This window comes from Chroicocephalus ridibundus, chromosome 16, assembly GCF_963924245.1.
Source record: "Chroicocephalus ridibundus chromosome 16, bChrRid1.1, whole genome shotgun sequence".
In the NCBI taxonomy this organism is placed as follows: domain Eukaryota; kingdom Metazoa; phylum Chordata; class Aves; order Charadriiformes; family Laridae; genus Chroicocephalus; species Chroicocephalus ridibundus.
In genome coordinates, this window is record NC_086299.1 from 6,120,133 (window position 1) to 6,141,907 (window position 21,775).

At 48.3% G+C, this 21,775-nt stretch overlaps 1 protein-coding gene across 2 annotated transcripts in view; it reads left to right on the forward strand.

Annotated features, from left to right (window-relative positions):
- Nucleotides 1–2,354: 2,354 nt before the first annotated feature.
- Nucleotides 2,355–21,775, forward strand: part of CASZ1 (castor zinc finger 1) — a 209,094-nt gene continuing 189,673 nt past the window's right edge. For both annotated transcript variants that reach the window (XM_063353813.1, XM_063353811.1), the window contains exon 1: nt 2,355–2,491. The gene's annotated coding sequence lies outside the window, so the exon portion shown is untranslated. The remainder of the gene's footprint in view (nt 2,492–21,775) is intronic.

A 21,775-nucleotide genomic window follows, 5' to 3' on the forward strand; every position in this document is an offset into this window, starting at 1 on the left:
AGAGAAATGCAAAAAAGCGAACAAGAGAAAATAATAAGAAGTAAATGCAATTAAAAGTAACGATGCAGTTTTAATTAAAGGGCCCGATTCTCCCAACCCTTCATTCTTCAGGCATGCCTCATAAGCAAGAATTCATAGCTTGGGACCTGCTCTTTTATACTTTTGTACCAGAAGCTGGGACACTCGCTTTCAGAAACACCTGGTTTTTAACCTGGCGGTGTCTCTCCAGCATACAAATTCAAAAAGTTTCGTCTTTTTATTTTCAGCAATTTATAAATACTTGCCACAGTAGTTCTAACAGTCTCACACAGTCCTATTTACTTTAATTATCCCATTTTTGTCCCCATTTTCCTGCTTTCTTATTGTGAGCAGGTAAGAACAAATAACTACAGAATGATGAATACCAAACAATATTCAGATAAACAGAAGCCCAGATTCTGCACAAACACTTAAAACACTCCGAGTATTCCCATAGAAATATATCTCTCCACTGTAAATTCAGCCTGGTTAGTAAAAGGCTAGTCTTCACAGGGACCTAAATATTTAACTCAATAGATGTACATTGCTAAACTTGTCTGTTCAAAATTCATGAGTCAGACTCCCCCCCCCCCCCCCAGCTGCCAAATTACAGGATTTTCTCAAAAGCTATTAAAAATCCATTTCTTTGGAAGTTTCTTATTTGTCCTCTGGCTTCTGAGGCTTTTGGGAGCACTAGGCCACATTTCCAAGCTTCCTCGTGTAAACACAAGTGCTAGAAACGTGTCATTCCAGGAGCTGGGGATCAAAGGAGAACACCAAATATTGGAAGACTCACAATAAAAGCTCAAGAGCTGGCAGCGGTCCTGCAAACACTCACGTACGTGAGTCACTTTTACTCACATGAGTAGTCGCATCGAAATCAGAGGAATTAGTCTATTATTATTAATTATTGTTATTATTTGTGTGTGTGGCAATAGCACGTAGGAGCTGTGATCACGGAGCAGGGCCCCATTGTGCAAGGCACTGACAAATCCAGAGCAAAACCATGGTTTCTGCCCCAAAGACCTTCCAGGGTGAACATTGGACAAGAGGCAACAGGTGGAGACAGACACAGACAGGGAAGCGCAGGGGAAGAGCTAGACGCTGCTGCGAGGGGTTGTGTGTGGGTGTGCTGACGCAGAGCTCCCTGCTCCCAATGAGTAAAGGTATTCAGGAGTTTACAGGTTTGCATAGCTTGAGCCTAGGGCCCCAGTCCTGCAAGCCCTGCGATGGCAGCAGGGACGCTCACCTGCACGCCGTCCCGCAGACTTACTTCGTGCCAGGACCAGGGGACAGGCAGGTGGGCAGGCAGGGCTGCCTCCGAGCCCCAGCGCTGGGTGCAGGGGGAGGCTCTTGGTTCCCCTCCAGGGAACCGGGCGAGGAAGGAAAAGGGTCTCTGTGGACGGTTTTACAGAACCACCACCACCGCAGAATGTGCATGTATAGCTAAAACATCTACTGACTGCCTCAGCGAGATGGAAGAGAGAGCTGAGAAAGAAAAGGTAGAGCTGAAGAAAGTAGTTTCTTAACACAGAAATGTGATGCCTGCTTGTTGGAAACGCAGGTGCATGTAAATGCAGGGGAACCCATGGCTCTGATCCTGCGAAAACATCCCCCCAAACCAGCCCAGCCCATGGCTTGTGCGTCTGTTCCTTGACGTTTTCTCCAGGATCAAGCCCTGCAAAAGCTGGTCCTGTGCATAAATGCCAGCAAAGCAAGTACCGCAGAGCACCAAATCAAGAGTACAGTTGGAGATGCAACCAGACAGTGGTTAGTTCTAAACTTGAGTGAAATCCACACTGAGAACATAAGCAAAAGAAAAGTACCAAAGTTTAGAAATTTGTAAAATAGAAACTGAACATTATGCCTAGGAAAACCAGCTGGAGAATGAAGAAGTACACGCAGCCTAGTTATTCGTGATCTGCATGGAGTTCAGTCTTGGGGAACTAAGGTGAGCAGAGGTCACCTGTCTGCAAAATAGAAAATTTTATAAAATTTTCAGTGCCTCGGTGGGAAGGAGGGCGGATGGGGGCGAGGAGCCGGCTGGTGCCGGGGACAGGGCAGAGCCAGGCAGCTGCCCGCGCGGGCTGGGAAGTGGGGACACTTTCTCTCCTTTTCCCTTGCCAGGGGAGGGCGATCCGGTCCGGGTTTTGCAGGCGCCCCTCCCTTGCCTGCCTGCCCTGCCTGCCTGGAGACCGAGTCCGCTCCATGCCCGCTCCCTCCCCGCCGCTCCCCCCTTCCCCTCCCCGGGCGGGCCGGGGCAGGCGGCGGCGGGCTCCAGGCCGGGTTTTGCGCGCCGCCCACCCTCCTGTTAGAAATAGGAAAATTCAATAATCAAAGCAAAGGGGAGCGCGAGGAGGAAAAATCCGGGATCAGGGCAAGTTTGATGGCGCATGCGCGCTGCAGCCTCCATCCCAAACACACACACATTTCCCTTGACTTGGAAAGTCACCCAAAGCAGCCCCAAGTGCAGGTAAGCCCGTCCGCTCCCGCCCGGCCCCGGCCCCGGCGCCGCCAGCCCCGGCTCGGCCGTGCCGGGGCCGGGGCGCTGCGCGGGCGGGCGGCCGGCGGCGCTGCCCTGCAGGTGGGCACGGCGCCGCGCTCCGCGCCCGGCTCCCGCGGGGCAGCGCCCAGCCTCCGCGGGCACCGGCCGGCAGCGGGCACGCCGGCGGCCGCCCGGCTCCGCGGGAGGCGGGCAGCGGCGGGGGGTGCCGCGGAGGTGGGGAGCCGGCGGCGGCGGGGCAAGCGCCGTGCCCGCTCGGCGGCGGAGCCGGGGCCGCAGCGGCGCCCGTCAATTTCCAGGACTTTGGCAGGAGCCTGGGCAGGGGACGGGGGAACACGTGTTCCCGCTCCGCGCCGGGCGCAGGTAACCTCGGCCCCCGCCCGCCGCTCCGCCCGGGGGTCCCGGCACAGGCACCGAGGCAGGGAGGGGGGAGCGGCGGCAGCAAAGTTGGGCGAGCGGCGGCGGGAGCGCTCGGTGGGCAGGGCCGGGTGTCGGCGGGGCGAGCCGTGCCGGGGAACTTTCTGTAAAGTGGCCGGGCCGGGACCGGCAGCGCTTCGTCCGGCGCCTGGTGCGGGACGGCCGCAGCCCCCCGGCAGGGACAGGATGGGCAGGGGCCGCGGCGGGCCGGGAGCGCGGCTTGGGGCAGCCGGTGCCCGGCCCCCCGGGCGAAGCAGCAGGTTATTTTTACCCGGTGGTATTTGCAGAATGTGCAGCTGATTTGCCATCCGGAGCCAGGAAGTTTCCCCCCTCCGCCTCCTTCGCCTTCTCGCCCCCTTTCCCCCTTTCCCCCGTGCGCGGCGGGGCAGTGGCGGGCGGGGGGCGCGGGCCGGGGCTCCCGGGGGAGCCGCTGCCCGCGTCGGAGGCTCTGGGGACGGGGAACAGGTGTCCGAGCCGTCACTCAGCGCCGGGCCGGCGGGGGGGCCGCGGGCAGAGGAGGCGAGGAGCGGTCCCGCAGCGGGACCCCGAGGGCCGCCGGCCGCGGAGCGCCGGTCACGGCGGAGCGGGGGGCGCGGAGGAGGAGCGGAGCTCGGCGGCGGGGCCGGGGCGGCGAGGGAGCTGTCAAGAGGCTCGGGCGGGCGTGGGGCTGGCACAGCCGCTCGCCGCGGGGCTGGAGCCGGGGCCGGCCGGCAGCGCGGCGGGCAACTTCTTGGGCAAACTTTTCGGGGAGGGCTGCGGCCGGGGGCTGCTCCGCATCACGGCGGGTTTGATCGATCCATCCGAGCCCTCCTGCCCTTTCGGGCTGGAAAGCTGAAACTTTTCAGGAGCTGCACGTTCACCTTCTGTGTGCCCCCTCCTGTCCGCGCTGCACCGCGCAGCGGGTCCTTGCAGCCGGCTCCCTGCAAGAGTAGCTGTCTCTCCCAAAACTTCAGTGATGAATTTATTTCCTTTATTGATTTGCTGACGCTTAGCATGGAATAATTTCTTGCGAAGGTTTTGGACTTATCATTTCCAGAAGTCCTGCCTGCTTCCCACCTACCCTTTATTTATGTGTCGCTGCCACCTTGTTAGCTACCCTAAAGGTGGTTTGGAAGAGTTTACGGGGGAATATTGTTGAACTTCAGTAATCAAGTTTCCAGATCTTATGCCTCCTGTTTAATTTATTAGACTAGTTATTTATTCTGTTGATGATAATCTGTTGCTGGTTTCTATGGAGATGTTAAACTGATCTCTTTCAGAAATCAAACTCCATATGCACTAAAACGTTTAAAGGAGCAGCGTCCCCTTTTGTTTTCAGACTTTGTACCTTTTCAGTGCTTTTATTGGGCTCCTGTATATTTTATATATTAAAGCCTGAAGTTGAAGCTTTGTGCAAGACAGAGCTTATTATGGCTAACAGAAAGTCAGGGCTTTGATCCTTTTTTTTGCATCATCATTTAAAACAGATCATTTTTCCCCCCTCATCACACAAGATAGCAGAACCCTTTCAAGATCAAAGAGTCCAGCTAAAAACTATTGTTTAAAAAAAATAGAAAAAGAGCCAGTTAAATTAGGGGGATGTTTCCTTAATCTGCTTATTTTGTTCTAAAGATATTTTTTTTAGCAGTGAAAACAACAACAACAACAGAAACTTGTGGCAACTATATTGTTATTTTTATACCTCCTAAGTCTTTTTAATGTTAAAATAAGTTCAAAGTCAAATATCTCTAAAGATAAAGTGCTTGTTAGGGTGTTTTTATTACTTGGTTTCTAAATGTGGAAGGTCAGAATCCAGAAAGCTACCGCATTAGAGAAGGTTTTAATAGTCTTTGTCTCATCTTAATGAGAGAGAAATCTAAAAAACATTTTCTCCGCAACATTTATAAATTATTTCAAAGAAGTGTCTCTGCATATAACTGAGTTTTCATTATTTCTTAACTTATCCATTGCATTATTACATGTGATTCAGTATAATAATACTTTATAAAAAGTAATTGAGGTGATAGAAGAAATTATTTTTTTTATGCTTAGAATTTGAGAACTCATGGTAAGCTGCTGTGTTGATCAGGCTGACGCACGGTGCCCACCAATTGTGGTTTTTTGCTCATCTTCTGGAGAAAAGTTAAAAGGTTTGTAAAGAAAATACTATCAGCACAATGCATGTTGAACACGGTAAAAACCACCCTGTTGTACTTTAGTGTATCTTCAAAATGTTTCCACTCCCTAAAACAGAGACATTTTTCCTCTTGGTATGCTTCTATAATAATCTTAAAATTAAAGGAATAATCCTCGAGAAATAGTGCACGTAACCCTTGTAACTCATATATGTTTGTGTGTGTGTGTATGTTTATATACATTTATATTTCACATATATACACAGACACACACACGTATATGTAAAGCACCTAGATGGTTTATGATCTGTCTGTATTAGACTTTATCTTTTTTCCTTGTTAATTTTTCTCCTTTTTTTTTTGGGTGTGTGTGTGATTCATAGTGTGGTGGATCATTTAAAATTTTTTTGTAAATATTCTGTTTATTTGTTTGATTTGAATTGCAAACAGAATTGACTCTGACAAGTAAAAAGAGGAGGGGGGAAAAAAGGAAACACTATGGCTTTAAACTCAGGAGTTTGCATATTCTCCTTGTATCTTTCCCCTTTGCTAATTATTGTGTTGTTTTCAGAGCAAATATGTCATATCCATGGCGACCAGGCAGGTTTATTGTCTTTCAGAAGCAATAGCTCACATAAGTAATTAATGACTTCTTTTTTTTTCCTCTGGCTTAGGTTAAACAGATCATTCAAGGAAAGTCATATCTCTCTCTCCCTCTCTCTCTCTTTTTTTTTTTTTTAGCCCAGTGACATAAGAACATGAGTTAGAACAAGAAAATACTTTAACCAAGAAGTCAACAGCTTATTTTTCCTCATTTCTTTTTAAAAGCTCCAAGTGTCAGCTTTCCACACACATGACGTTGTCATTCTTGCAGTTTCAGAGCGAAGCCTGGGTAGAGGGAAAAGGCACTGAAAGCTGGAGTTCAGTTGGTGGTTGTGCAGCTGAGCAAAGCGTGTGCGTGTGTCTCTGTATCTGTGTGGGGAGGTATTAATTCTTGCTTAAGGGTTTTGCTGTGTACTGGGAAAAAAACGTTTCCCTTACTATCCCCCCTCCCCCCACTTCTATCTGTATTAAAATCAGTGTTAAAATAAAGGTGTGTTTTTGTATCTTGCAGATTGTAATTCAAACAGTTTCCAGGAAAGAATTAGTAATTCATTTTTATATACAGCATATATATACACACGCTTGAGCTCCACCCAAAACAATCAAGCTAGCTGGAAAAAAAAAAACTTATTTCCTTTTTCTTTTCAAGCCCAAGCAAACTTGCACGGTGACTTTCAAAAGCTTATTAAAAATAGCCCCCCATTTTTTGCAAGGAGTTTGGTGCAGGTATGAATCTTGTCCTTTCCCTTTCCAACTCTGTTTCTCCCTATTAAAGCTGAATTTGCTATCTGTCCAAGCCAGGGGCTGGCTATCCTCTATGATTTACTGAGGTGGTGATTCCCCCCCCTGCCCGCTCCGGCCCCCCCAGCACCTTCACCCCTGTTTTGTTTTTGCTAATTTCATTTTCAGAAGGATTTATACACAGTCCAGCTATATAAATTCCTTGGGAGATAAAAGCGCCGCACACTTCCATAAACAAAAGCTTTTACTTGCATCCTGTCTTCCTTTTTTTTCTTAAAGTAAAAAGGAAAAAACCCTAAAAACAAAACCCCAAGCCATCTGATTGAAGCAGGTATCATAAATGTATGCTGGTAATGATTCTGTATTCCACAATGCTGCTACTTTAACTTTTAAAATCTGTTTCCTTTCTGGTTTGTAACATTAATCAAAGAGCCGCTTCCTTCCAATTTTTCCACAGACTGGGGCTAATTAGAACCACTCGAATCATATTTTGTAAATTCCATGTGGATGTTACTTTAGGTTTCAAGATTGCGAATGCTTCAGGTTCGGTCTGGCTAGGCACTCTTAGGGTTATTTTTATTAATGTTTCTGTCTCTCAAAGCAATTCACGGTTTCTCTCCGTTTACCCCAAATAGATTTGTGGGTTCACGCATAGGGGTGTGTCGGAAATAGACATTACAAGTTAGGAAAAAGAAAAGCTGAGAAGAAAAGAGATTTTGCAGTGTAGTTTCCAAAGAGCGACAGAGAACCCCCCGAAGTAACGTGAAGCTGAGGATTCAACAGACTTGATAATTGAGCCCTTAACCTCCTGATGTCTATATCAGAAAAACAGAGTCTAGCAGAGGGAGACAAAGAATAAAAGCAAATACTGGGTAGGAGGAAGCTGGGGAGACAACTGAAATATTGAAGTATAGTTCAGGATATGTATAAATCTGTATATTACGTTTCCTTAGGTTCACTTTTTCCCTCTGGCGAAACATAGCTGGTTTAAAGGTGGCTTTGGGAGAACCTGATGTTTCTAATGCAGCCGAAAGCCTGGTATTTCTGTGGCGTGAGCAGATGTAACTTGGAGACACTTCTCTTGGAATTGGTGTTTATGTTTCCCTGTTTCCTTTTGGTTTTGAAGGACTGGCTAGTGATATTTTTTTTTTTTTTAATCTTTATGGGAAGTTAAATAGCTAGAAGTTGGGAGTTTTCACATTGCGATTGTTAGGCTGCGCTGAAGGGATTTGAATCGAACCACTTTGAGCACTCGGCAGGGCGACTGCTTCCATGCTCTGCTACCGTATTTCACTCCTATATATTTGTGTAGCTAAACAGGGCATTCAAGAATTAGGGGGCAGTGGGCTCACAAGAGCGATCTTAAAGTTAACTTGCTTTTGGTATATAAGACTGCAGCTTCAAAGAAAAGCAAGAGCGCATCGTAAATTTTGCTAAAATTAATCAACCGTTTAAGAGCTCCACATTAACAAGGTTTTCCAGGCAAGCAGCTTTCTTCTCCTCTTCTTCTTCTTTCTCATTCAAAGTCCGACAGGGTTGGGGTAGGAGGGGGAGAATATGAGTAAGAAGAGGGAAGGGTGGAATTTGAGTAGAAATAATAAAAACAAAAAAGGCTGGATTTGTAGAATATAAATCCTCATGTGTCCTTGATCCATATTGTCAGGGTTTTTTTTTTTTTTGGTCGGATTTGTCCTGTGTGCCTTTGACGGAAAAGGCACGTAGAGAGAGAGAGAGAGAGAGCGCGACAGAGGGGGAGAGAGAGAGACGTGTCACTGCTTTGGAGCTCATTATCATTCTTAATAAGTCTTAAGGAATAAAGAGGAGCATTGAGTGTAAATGCTGGGTAATCCTAACACTCCTCAAGGTGAGAGGAGTCTCGAGGACACAGAAAAAGAGAGCGAGGAGGAGGGGGCTACTGTGGGGGTAGGAGAGGAGATGTGGATGAAAGTGGTTTCTAAGGGAGTGGGTGTGGGTTAGTAGGGCTGGTGGCTCTGGGGTGCTTTGGTTTTTTTCCACAGGCCTGTGCCGGGGAAAGTTGTCTCCAAGTTTGCATCCCAGAGATGGTAAGCAGCCCAGCTGGACCTAGGAGCTGAAATACTAGCCTTTAATGGTGATGTTCTCTGCCAGAGTTTGGTTTGAGGAACAAGTCTGCTGTCCTCCCTTCGTGGACCCTTGCTAAAGGGTCTCTCTCCTGAGGGGGAAGTGTGTCCCGGGGTGGGCTACTGGGCTGGGCATTTGCCATGCGGTCAGTTTGGTGCCTTCTTTATCGGCTCGAGGTGAGACCTCGCTCACTTCTCAACCTGTGCACCCTGCTCTTAGCTCCTTCCCATTTCTGCCGTGTTGGATGTCACAACTCCTCTTTGCCTGAATTTTCCTAAAGCATCTGCCTCCCTGCACCTTTCCTCGCAAGGGGAGGATGAACCCGTGCGCAGCTCGGACACTAGGTGGCTTAAAGTACAGGCATGGCTCTGCGAGGCAGCTGCCAGAGACTTCATTCACTCTTTCTGGTGGGCTCCTTTATTCAAACTTCAGGCTGACAGCAAAACATGGAAATGTCTTTAAATCCGTTGTGGATTCAGATACCGTGCTACCTCCTTGGCAGCGCGTTTGCAGTCGTGTTGGAGGATTTGAGCCCGTGTAGCACGAAAAAAGAGGACACTGATGAAGTGAATTTAGGGGCTGGGCTGCTTGCTCTGATGATGAGGAGTCAGGAACCTGCCTGAGTTGCTGGGTCCTTCCCTCTTCAGGCAGATTTCACCATAGCTATTTTAAAGGGTGTGTGTGTTCCTTTTGGAAAAAAACGTTTCAGCGTTGGCAGAGCCCTTCTTACTGTGCTGATGTGTAATGGAAGATGCTGAGCCTTCGGTGGTGCCCACTGTCCCTTCTTTCTGATCGCTTATCTCAAGTCCAGTTGCAGGCAGAAGGGACTGCTGTAATTGGGAATTTGCCTAATGCATCCAAAGCCTAAAGAGGGCGGTGGAATAGCACTCGAATATTCTAATTCAGCCCATGGCTCCTGGCTGAAGTAGAAGCTTTACCTTTTTTTAAATGACTCCATGTACCTTGAAACAGGTGGGAAGGAGTTTGGAATGCTGAGTTTTGATCAATTGGCATGAGAAGCCAAATACAATGAGGTGGAAGTCTTGCTAAATGCTGATTTTTCTGGGTCTGGGTGCTTGGCTTCAAGGTTAAGTGTTACATTGGTAATATTATTAGGTATTAAGTTATTAGTAATGGAACTGTGGGGCTTGCCTGTACTTGGCAGAGAACCGCTAAGAAACTGTATTAGGGTTGAGTTCATTCTGGTTTCTCTGGTAGTGTCCTTCCAGCATGCCTCAGCCCTGAGCTGGAGGGAGCGGTAGAAAGCACGAATGCCGTTTTTGTGCATCGTCTGTCTTTTGAACTCTTTCCTGAGACAGCTAATGAGTTGTAGCAAGGCTCTTGTACTGAGGGATCTGCCTGCAACCCCTCATGCTCGCTCTGTCCATTGGCTGTTGATGAGGTGTCAGCTAATACCTTTCACGCGTGATTGAGCTGGTCTAGAATAGGACCCGGAGGTCCAAGAGTCTCTGCTCCCGGGCGAGCTCTAGAGCCGTCCAGCTGCAGAGGCCTACTGTGTAATAGGCGCTGTAGGGAAAGGGTCTGCATTTGCAGAACTGTCAGTTGTTTGGGGCCTTTGGCTCCTTGCCTGCCACAGCATTTTGGGGTAGTTTTCTCTCCAGAAGGTATCCTATTTTTGTTTTGCCACCAGTGCTGCTGTTTTGAAACAAAATACGTTGCTTCCAAATTCTGAGCCATAGGGCTTGTCATTTCAATGACAATACAACAAGTCACCTCAGAGATGGTCTCTGAGGCTGGTCCTGATCCTTCTGTGTGCAAGGCTGGTCCCAGTGCTGGGAGGGCAGCACAGCGTCGCGCATACCAGCATTCATCAGACTTGGGAAAGAAGGAGGTAGATTAACTCCACAGATTTTTCAGGGGCTTTTGCAGTTTGGATACTATCCTTTGAAAGGACAGTGTGAAGTGGAAAGCTTAGAAAGAGAATCCTTACATCCCCTTGATGGGGAAGGACTATTTGGAACTGCACAAGAGGTCTTATTTCAGTTATGTACTAAAATGCGTTGTGTAATATCTCTCAGGAGAGGCCTGTAGTAGTCCTTGGGGAACGTTGAGGGTGTGACCCTAGCACAAGTTTGTCCGATGGCCTGGGAGAAAAGTTGACTGGCCAACATTTCCTGAAAGTGCAAAATAGTCTGGTTCCGGTCCCTACTTTGACTGGAAGGTAGAGGTGGCAGTTGACTCTCACTTGTAAGCTAGTTCTTTTCTTTCCTGGTTTTGCTTCTGCTTCCAATAGCAAAGGGACCAGAGCTTTTTATTCCTAAGCAGTATGACTCCCAGCCCTACCCCTTTCCCAGCATGGCTAGGTAGAGCCTTCTGAATAACAAGACATGAACGTAGGTGGCATAAATGCAAACTGAGCTATGCGATCGCAGCCTGCGGCTTCAAGGTATCTCCCTCCTGCCCTACTCAGCCCATCCCTGTGCCAGTGGGAGCGAGGGGTGCACAGAATCACGCTTGTCTGCATGTTGGATGATGAGGCTGGCAAAACAGCTCCCAGCCTGGCAAACAGCTCCCATCCTGGCAAACAGCTCCCAGCTTGGCTGCCTCCCCATGGTGGCTGTGTCTGCAGAACATCCTCTCTGTAGGGCTGCTGGTGACGAGCCCTTCCCTCCACCAGTGCCTCAGGCTGGCCCAGCTTTATACCAGGGGAGCAGTGTCCTTTCACACTGGTGAGCCAGCAAAATCTCTCCCAGGGGTTATTGTAACCTCTCAGCAGCGATTTGCAAACAGGCATTCAGAGATAAAGTCTTGGTGCCGAGCTAAGGGCCAGTAGGGCAGATATGAAACGCGGCAGGTTTATGAAAGGGAAGGTGTATGAAATGCAGCCTGCATCTCCCATTTCACTGCACTATGCCAAAACACACAGTTTCTTATTTCAGTCACTGTGATCTTTCAAGGAGGTTAATTTCCATGACGAACTCCGGGCCACGTGCTTGGAGGATTTATCTAATTAGACTGACACTTTTCTTTTTTAAAAAAGAAAATTAAGCTGCACCTTGGAGGACTTAAGTATTTTAAACTGTGGGAGCGGCAGCAGGCGGTGTGATCCCTGCTCACGGAGCAGGGAGAGAGGAAATTTCCCCTTTTTCAGTCCCCTGCTTAAGACTTCACCAAAGGTCCCCGTTTACTTAATTTTCTTACATGGTGGCTGGATGCTAAAGAGTGTTTTATCCTGCCTGAGTGAGTCCCTAAAGCCTCAGCTGGCTCTTTAACTCATGTAAACTATTGATGTTCTGGGCTGTTACGTATTCAGGATGGAGGGGAGGGTAAAGGGGAGACCTGTTAATGCTCCTTAGCCATGCCCTAGAAAAACTGCGTCTTCCCAGGGCAGTGAATGGAGAGCCTGCAGCTGTGTAATGACTGAGGTAGGTATATGTCCCTCTCATCATGCTTGAGCACCTCATGCCCATGAACGTGTGTATCCTTGAAGCTGGTGTGACTGTCCTTGTCTTGTCTGTGGTCACACAGAAAAGCGAGTCTCAGGGGAGCCCCCGAGCCCTTCGTCCAGCCTTGTTACAGTTGGATCGTGTTTGGGTTTCCTGCTGAAAATACCTTTCAGAAACTGGGACCATGCTGTAGTAAAACCAGAGGATTTTAGGTTGAGGCTGTTCCATGCAGGCAAGCCCTGTGCTTTCCTCAGGCTGGCCAGCTTTCACACTTGCAGGCACAGTGAATGGTGCTGATTTTGTTCCCATGAGAGGGCTCCTGGAGTCCTGCTTTGCACTCTCTGCTTGCTGCCTGCCTGTTACTTGGCAGGCTCCTTGCGTGGCTGTTTGTGAATCCAGGTTCAGATCACTTCAGGTCTGATACTGCTCCAGCTGTTTATCCTTGCAAAGGAGATGGAAGGAAGGTCTTTGCAGGGCAATGTATTTGCTGCACTAAACTCGGACAGCTCGGACCACGTTTTCTTGCAGCCCAGGCTGAAGCGCAGTAGCGTTTGTGGGGTCTGGTACGAATGGGAAGTGTCCAGGCAAAAGGGGCCAGCATGAGAGCAGCCTTGCTAACTCTGGTGGTAATACATTGGATCCTGTGGAGTTACTCACATTGTAAGACTCTGCACAGAGTGATAAAAATACAGCAGCCTTGTCCAAGGCAATGGTCACTGGGTGTGCTACAGCCCCCAGCTGATATGCTGAGGAATCCATGGTGGATTGAACCTCAGGTTTATTTTCAGTTTGCCTTTGGTGAGGAAAAGAATAAAAATAGATGTTTCCTTTCCTACCCTCCAACCAATGCAAAAGAAAAAGAGAAAGAAAAATAATAAAATCTATCAGGCGCTCAAAGGTCTAACCAATAAGAACCCTGTCGGCTGGGGAGCGATCGTTCTGGCTTGGTCAGCCATCCCTAACAAGTTACGGGTTGTATAAACTCCCAGCTTACAGCTGTAAATTTACTCAATTTTGAATACAGCCACGAGCTGGCTCAGCAGGATCTGAAACCGTCTGCTCCAGTAGTCGTGGTATGCTTGAAATTCACAACTTCTGGGGGCCCCAGCTTTGGACACATGTAACTGTGGAGGGCCAGATCCTGGACCACACCACGAATAGCCCAGCTGCGCCCTAAATTGAAAGGGATCTCACCAATATAAGCTGCTGTGTTAATTTATCCTTTCTTAGCTTTTAGCTTCCCTGCCTTGAGTGAATGCCTCTTGATCTCCTTAGCAGGAGGTCCACTGCCTCTGTCCCTTTTTCTGTCCCTCGCCTCAAGACAGGGATGTTGGCCGGGGGGAGGCTCCCTTGCAGAAAGCTTCCAAAATGCCTCCCATTGCAGCAATGCCATCTCTCCTGGATCGTGTAGCAGGTGGGCAGGGTTTGGTCCATATGCAGTCCAGGGCCCTTTCCTGCAGCGTCTGCTCGGTCCTGTGCTGAGGTGGAGTCAGTGGGTGTTTGCTTGAGTGATTGAGGGCAAAAGCAGAGTTCTGACTTCAGGGTTTGTTGCTGCAGAAGGGACCGATCTCTCTGAACATCTGTAATGTTGCAATGTTTGATACTCCTAGAAAGCTGAACTTTTGGCTCGTTGGCACTGAATCCTGCTGCAAACAGGAGCATGTTATTTGCATTGAAAGGGAATTTAGCCCAAGTATGCACTTAAATTTTGATCACCTCTTATACGTTCAGAAATTGGACAATTAACAGCAGCTAGGCAGAGACAGTATAGGGGAAGAGGGGCTTACCTGCCTGAGCCTCATCCCAGCTCTTCTCTTACTGCTGGCTATGTTTCATCAGGTTTCTGATGGGGAAGCATTTTGTCCGAGACAAATCCTTTTATTTTCAAATGAGGTATGGAGTACTGCTATGTTACTCTCATTGACACCTTAGCCTTCAGCAATACTAGTGTGATATTTTCTGTTTGCTGGAATGGACTTGGAAGGTAGAGATGGCTTGAGGGATGGCCAACCCCAGACCTCCTCAATGCGCAACTGGCATCTTCTTCCCTGGGCTGCCGTCTGCCTCTCTGAACCAGCTCCACCTTCACTGGAACGGGCAGGTTGCCTGCTTCAGGCATGAGAATGGCAAGAGCAGAGGTTATGGGGATAATATGGCTCCAAACATGGCGTGTGTTCACTTCTGAACTCAACTTGCTACAAATAAATGAAAATGAGTGGATGCAAATGAAAGGTTTGTGAGAGGTTTCCTCTCCCATCTTCCTCCTCACCCCTGTGGAGCTGTACTGGCTCTGGCTCCCAAAGGGTTAAGGTGACTCATGCCCCTCTCGCCAGATCTGCTGGCAGGAAAGCTTCATCCCAGCCTCTAATTGGTGGTGTTTGCTCTGCACTTTCTCGTTCTGGTTTTGATGAAAACATTTAACCAGGAGCTTAGTGTGCAGAGGCTCCCAGCTGACAACCGCCGCACTGTCTTTACCAAGTTGTCCTTGCTGTGTAAATTCAACAGCCTGGCTTAGAGGTGGCAGGGGAGGACAAACGTACACAATGTCACAGCCTCTGGCCCCTTGGCTCCACTCCTCAGGCTGCTCTTACCTACGGTAATCTTTAGGGTTCGGGCCCATATCTGCTCTGGTCTGCAGGTGCCTTTCTGTACCTGGACAGCCAGCGGCATTGGAAGCTAGTTCAGAGCCTTGGGACTTGGCTGCAGAGGTGGGAAGAGCGGCCCCGGCAGGTCCTGTAGGGCCTGGTCTTACCTGAGAGCAGGGGGACAGCTTGGTAGGGCTTGGCAGATCTGTTCCCAGGCCATCCGGCTGTGATCCGGGGGATTCTTCCCCAGAGAACAGGCTCCGACAGGCCCTGTGCCAGAGAGGAGAGGTGAAGCTACTGGTTCTGTTACGTGGAGACGACCTACTCATTCCTTCCTATGCCGTTTGGGAGCTTGTGCAGGATTTTCCCAACACAGTCTTTCATTGCAGCTGTTTCAAGTAATAACCTGCTTGTCTATACGCTCTTCTAATGGGCTTCAGCCTAAGAAGTCTCAGCTGATTTTAATTTTTGCCATGCAAGTGGCAAAGAAGTTAACCATGTCCTTATGGAGATAGTATTGAGAGCGGGCATGTCCAAGCTCCTCTGTTCCTACATTACAGAACCCTTAGGCAGCAGCAGAACTGAAACAGCCTCTGGGGGAGATGCCAGTTTATCTGTGTTACTGCTAGAAAATGCATTCAAATTTCTGCCCAAACAGGAGATTGTGACATGCAAGAAATTCATCTGAGCCCGTCGGGGCTGCCACTGCTCTGATATTTCTTTACTTTTCTTTCCTTATCTCTGGTGATCTACCCTATGAACAGCAAAACAAATCCAGATGGGAAAATTTATAAACCAGAAAATCTGGATTCCCCGTTCCTGGAAAAGCATGATTCCTTGTTCTCAGCCGCCTCCATGTGTCATGGGGTCTGCCATGAAAAGATGCCAGAACTGTTGAAAGAGCCCTGGCCTATGTCTACATTAAAAAAGTGTAGCAGCGGTATAACACCCTGGGTGAGTGTGGGTTCCAAAAGGAGATGTGCTGCACTGGGGGGAAGCAGGATTTGCCCTAGGGAGGGTTGATCCACAAAGACGTTTGTTCTCTTTAGATCCATTTGAGGACCTTGCTCCACATCATTCTGCTGCACTTATTATGCCTATTGAGGGAAATTTTCTGCCTCTTCCCTGACCCTGAGTGTTGATAGTCTGGAACCAAATACACGTGTCTCATTAAAAACAAAAAGAGCTGGGCCAGGCCCCTGACTCCGCACAACGTACTGTCTGTTATCAGCCCAGAGAAAGGGGAGCGAACAGGTGTAGGATAACAGTGCAACTGAGAGAGACCAAAGTGCATCATAAAATAAACAAACAGCCAGTGCTCCAGCTCCCCCAAATGCACCATTGAGTTGCAGGGTCTACAGTGTGCTTTTGAACGCGCTCCGAGCAAGTGCCCGCTTGGGGCACCGTTTAATTTGCAGCCAGAAATGGGTTGATGATTATCTGCATCATGGTAGTGCCTGGAAGCCCCCTGCCCATTTGGTTGTGCTCGGGGCTGCAAGAGCAATGTCAGCTCCCTGCCTCAAAGAGCTTACAGTTGGCGGGGAAGGAGGCCGCTTCTAGGACTGACCAGCTATGGGTCTGACTTGTGTCATGAAATCAAAAAAAGTAAGTCTGGATGGAGAACTGAAGGCGGCATCTTAACCTTCTCTTATCGTGAGTAAGGATCGTAACTGTGCTATGGCCTTCACAACCTTTACAGTCTTCAGGGAGGAGCCCATCCAGCCTCTTCTGTGTGACAGTCCTTCCTCCTGAGATTTCTTGGGTGAAGATATTTGTACCGGCATTTTATTTGATTTCTTTGCACCTTTTCTTACTATGAGAATCTTCTATTGCCCCTTGTGCTCTGGGGCTGGCAGAGCTTGCAGTGGTGCTGCTGGCATTTTCATTGCATTTAGCGAAGCAGCAGCTTGGCTTACTTTACCCCATCAGCAGCCAGCGCTTTAGTGTCTTAGCGTGACTCAGCCACTGGAATTATGCTTACCCAACAATACCTTTTGTCCTTTGCCCAAAACTTCTGGCCAAGAAAAAGGGAAAAAGGAGGAGGGCAAAAAGAAAGAAAAGATAAAATTCTGCATTTAGTTGTCCTTTCATCACAGGTGGTGCCAGTTGGTTTTTGCTTTGTTTGTACAGGGTGGGGAGAAGAGAAAAAGAAAACAAGGTGGAACTCGGACAAGGCCCAGGAAATGTTTGAGCCTGACAACAAACTTCCTTTGTTCAGGGCGCGGGGGAAAGAGAACAGAAAAAAGGGGCAGAAGACCAGCTGAAACCAACCCCAGCCCTGTGTTCTTGGGCAGGTTTCTTCTTTATTGTTACTCTTCATTGTTTGGGGTTTTTTGTTTTGCTCAAGTGTCTTGTGATAATTTTGTTTGCATTAGGGCCTTTGTGTGCTGCTTTCTAGAAGGCGGACAGATGAAAGGTTTCCTGGGGACACGTTTGTTATTTGGATGGGGAGGTTTTATAATTTTTTCTAGAGGTATCCTATAGACTGATGCTTTGCCTGATCCTTCCTCTCTAGCCATGAAGATCAAGATGGCTAGAGGGGAAGGATGAAGGACCATGCTATTCAGGAGAGACAGATGAGCAGTTTAGGGGATAGGCATGCAAGTTATGGATCAAAATGCAGAAACCAGAGGGTTTTGTTGGTGAGGAAAGGAAGAGGACCTTGAAGGCAGCTGTCAAGAATATTGCCTTGACAGCTGAGGGGAATCCTGAGTACCACCAAGTGCTAGGACATAGACCTCCCTGACCAGCATAAAATCTCTTGCTGAATCACCTGAAATGTTCTTCATTCAAAAGAAGAATTGGGAGTTCTGGGATAGCTGCCCAAGGGGCACTCGAAATTAGTGACCTTGTGCTATACGGGACAAAATGGATTCTGGTGGGGTTGGGTGTCAGCAGGGTTGTTACAGCCAGTTCATTGGTGCTACTGTAGGTACCACCAGGGTCACGCAGTGCCCCTGTGCTGCCTGGAACTTGGTTAGAGCAGTTAGAAGTGTTTTACCATCCAAACAGGTGGTGATGGCTCTCTCTGTTGGGCACTTCCATGCAGTCCATGTGTTGGACATTCAGTACGGCTGGGCTGGGCTTGAGCGACACTCAAGTGACCTGTGTCTCTCAGGAGATGCTCTTCCTTAGGGTGCCGGCTGGTACCTTCCTAAATTGCCCTTTACTTCTCTTTAGCTGTTGACTCTCTTCAGTGTTGCAGTGGTCCTGTAATGTTGGAATAGCTGGGTCGTGACCAGGCTGGGATGAAAGGCTGTCGAGTCTTTTCTTGGCTAGGCTAGAAAGATTCTACACAGTGCTTAATTAATCTCTGTTATCCCATTTGGGTATCACAAACTGTTGTATCAAAATTAGTGAAGAAAGCAGTGGATTTCACCTGTAAGGCAGGTGCTGGCCATGCCCTCCAAAGAAAGGTTAAATGTTTTGACTTGGCTTGTAAGAAGGAAGGTGTCCAACATTCAGTACATGAAAAGGAAGAAAGAAGGGCAGAGAATCAAAGGCACTGCATGGAGCTGGACCAATGCGGCACTTTCCTGCGGTGTCTTATCGAAGGCTTGCCGTTCCGATAACGGCCAAAATCACTGACATGCCTAGTATATTAAAAGAAAGCATCTAAAGATGCTGCCAATTAAAACTTTTCCCCTGATCCTGGAGAAGTGGGTTCCCTGTATTGCATTTACTGGGATTTGTATCCTTAGCATCCTTTCTTTTTAGTGCACATTCTCTCTGAGGTTCATCAGACAGTCCTGGAGCTGCTGTTTTCCTGAATGTACTGCTGAGCCTGTGGATCTGGGACACCTGGGTTGCAGGACACGATCCCAGTAAAATAACTCCAGCGTAAGAATTCAGTGAGTCCCAGGTAAAAGCTGGAATACTTCCACTACAAAATATGCTATTCCAGATTTAAATGGGGAGCCGCCGCATTCAGACTTTGGTCCTCAGTCTTTGCCTTAGTTTTTGTATCTGTACAATGGAGATAATAAAACTTGCCTGCAACACGGCTTGTAGCTGAGAATTAAGGAACAGTTTCCAGAGCCAGATGGAAGGCAGCTATGGACATGGGCTGTATTTTTGCTGCTAGTGTATTTGTCTGGAGTTTAGAAATTAAGGCCTGAGAGAGGAAGGTGAATGCACTTGCTGCTGAGGCTCTCTGGAGATGCTCTGGGGAAACTTGCCCAGGGGTCTCGAGGGAAGAGGCTGGCACCGGGGTGCTGGCAGCGGGAGCGGGGGTGGTGAGCGAGCGAGCGGCTTTCCTGCCGTCCATTCCAAACGCAGGAATGACTATGGGGAACGATTTCAAAGCCACCACTATGGAGATTAAGGGGATGAGAATGTAAATCTCAAGTAAAAAGGTAATTGAATGTAATAGCAAACACTGCTCGGTCTATGTTAATTTTAGCTCTTCCCCTGGATACAAGGCGCTGTATTAGTGTTTTATTACCATTTTGTTTGCACTAATAAAATAGTAAAATTTATTTCAAGGAAGTTGAAGGATGGTTTTACAATGCAAATTTGAAGAAATTGGACTTTTCATTTACGCCACTGCTATTTTAAACCCTGAAGGGTGTAAATTAGCCTCCTGTGCCTGGGTGAAATCCACTGCTTCCACAAGCAGGGGGAGGATTTGGTGTGGGGGAGAAGAAAACAAAACCAAATCATCTGAATATTTCAGAGAGACAGAGATATCTGATGAGGAGAGAGAAAGAACTGACTGCCTGGGCCCACGGAGAGGAAGGGCTGGAGCAGAGTGGGGAGAGCTGTTTGAAAAGCAGGTTTCTGCTGATGAGCTGCTTCAGCTGTTGTGACCCTCAAAAAGGGGCAGAAGTGCAGCAGATGTGCCCATGGGCACACTGCTCTGTGCCCCACGCTGGCTATATGGTTCCTACTGGTGAAGGAGGCACCAGTAATTGGGGCTCAGCCGATTAACAGATGCTGTAAATGACAGAGAGTTCTTAGAAATGTTGAAGTTTTGAGCAGGTTTTGCTTTCCAGCCCTGGGGACCTTCACTTCCCGTGTTGCCTATACTTCTCTCTTTCTCTTGCTTCGCTGTCTTCATCTTCCTCCCGTCGCCCGGCCGATACGGCAGCCAGGCACAGCCTGCCTCTGATTCACCGCTGAGTCACAGTGCTTCCAGTGAAGGTGCCTCCAGCCCAAGAGCCTGGTTCAGCTCCTTCACTCAGGACTCCTCTTCAGCATGAAATAGAAAGGGATGGGCAGATTATCTGGTCCCTTTCACCTTCGTAAAGTTCTTTATAACAGTGCTGTTCTAATCAGACTGCTTTGCCACTGCTTGACCTTGACATAAATGATGCCGTAAAGGCCGAGCCACATGGAATCAGGTCCAGAGAGCCGTGTTTGGTTCCAAAGGTCCTGCGTTGAGTTGGCTGCGTGCCTCTTGGAGGCAGGTGTCTCGGTGTAGGAGCATCCCAAGCTTAGCAGCTTTCTTGGACCTTTCTGAGTTTTAAAAATCTCACAGGGTAACTTTGAGGACTTTATTCTCCTTGTGCGAATGGAGGTGTGGAACAGGAGCTGTAATACCACTTTTTTTAAAATCTCAGAGGTCCCATTCCCCTGCTGAGGAAAGCTTTGAATTGCTATTTCCCAATCACGTTCACCTTGCACATACCTTGGTCTTCAAGCAATACTAGCATGAAGGGAACCATGCTGAGTTTCTCCTGTATAGGAGAATTAATGTTTTTTTCTGAATCTGAAATTGTAGCTTTGTTCATTGTCCTGAGATGATCTCACTCTACCTCATAGGATACGTTGCTTTTTTGGAGCAAGTCTATATATTACATACCTCCCCAACCCACATCAGGTTTTTGTATGGTGACTGAGGTACTGGTTTGGGTGCGAGGGCCTCAGAGAACCCTTTTCCTTCTGATATCCAGCAGACTAATGGGCACCCGAAACATGGCTTGTTCCTAGGCAGTTTCTGTCCACAAGTATTAGCGATTTTGCTGCCAGCCCAGTCACGCTGCTGTGAGCTCCTTCTTCTGTGGGATGTAATTGCTAATGTACTTGTTTGGTGTCTGGCCTACTGGTCTAGCTGTTGCCCTGCATTCTTGGCCAAGTGGTACAGAGTGAGCTGGAGAGGAAAAACCAGCTCCGGCAATCTGATTTTACAGAGAGATAGATCTCCCAGCTCTCCTTTGGATTATGAATATCATCTATTCGTTTTATCCTCAAGAGGCCTTTCAGGACAGAAACCACTGTTTACCCCACGCACAGGCAGGACAGAGCATCAGGTTGTTACTATTTCTGGTTCAATAGCAGCAAATCCACTGGGGAAGTCGAGGCCAGGCTCCAGGTCCCGTGTTCTTGCCACTGTGAAACCTCTCCTAGCGTCTGGGTATTAAATAAAGCCTCACAAGTTTTCAAACCCTCTTGCAGGTTCAACTTCTAGCACAAAGCCACTAACTAGCCCATGGGTGGTATCAGGCAGCCCTCTTAAACTCCCTGCCCTTCTCCTTTGGTGGGTGTAGCAGAGGCTGAGCCAAGACTTGAGGGCGTTACCAAAGAAAGCAAAGACTTATTTTTGGCATTGAAATGGTTTCCTATTCCAGGCGAGTCTGGGGAGCAGCATGGTTGTGTACCCAAGGATTTAAGCAGTGCATTAAGCAGAGGGGTTACACTCCGGGTGGATTTCAATCAAAAACTATAATTACATCAAATAGCAAACGGAAATGGAAAAAGAGGATTACTAACTCGACCCTGAACGCTGTTGGCTGCTGAACCTGCTCCATTATTCACACCCCCTCCATCGCCTGAGGTGGGGTGTGTGTATGTGTGTGTAGGCAGTAAGGCCCCCCCTCCTTTTTCCATTTCCTTCATCCATCTGATGAAGTCGGAGTCCCTGTGTTGGTATCAGCGCTTGGAGGAAGGCTGGAATTTGCATGACTTAGATTTGGGACTTTGCAGGGCAGGTTTGATCTCCCTGTGCAACTCTTCCTGGCTCCAGGCAGGAAGAACTGCTCAGCAAAGGCAGCCGTGGGAACCCCCAGGCCCACGAGGTTTTCTCTCTTTTTCTGTTTTGTTATCAGACAAGTATTTTGGACTCATCACTGTTCATCCTCAAGGAAACTGGAAAGCTCCAGACTGCAAGCAGGAAATGCTTTCTAACGTAGAGAGCTAGGTTAGTGCTTAAAACGCTTCTTGAGTTAGTAGAGCTGTTCTGTGGCTGTGTCCCGTCTCAGAAATAGACTGTTTTGCTTGGTATGACTACTAGCCAGTCCTTCCCAGTTGAGGACTTACTGCACACCTGCACCCAGGGTTTGGGGCTCC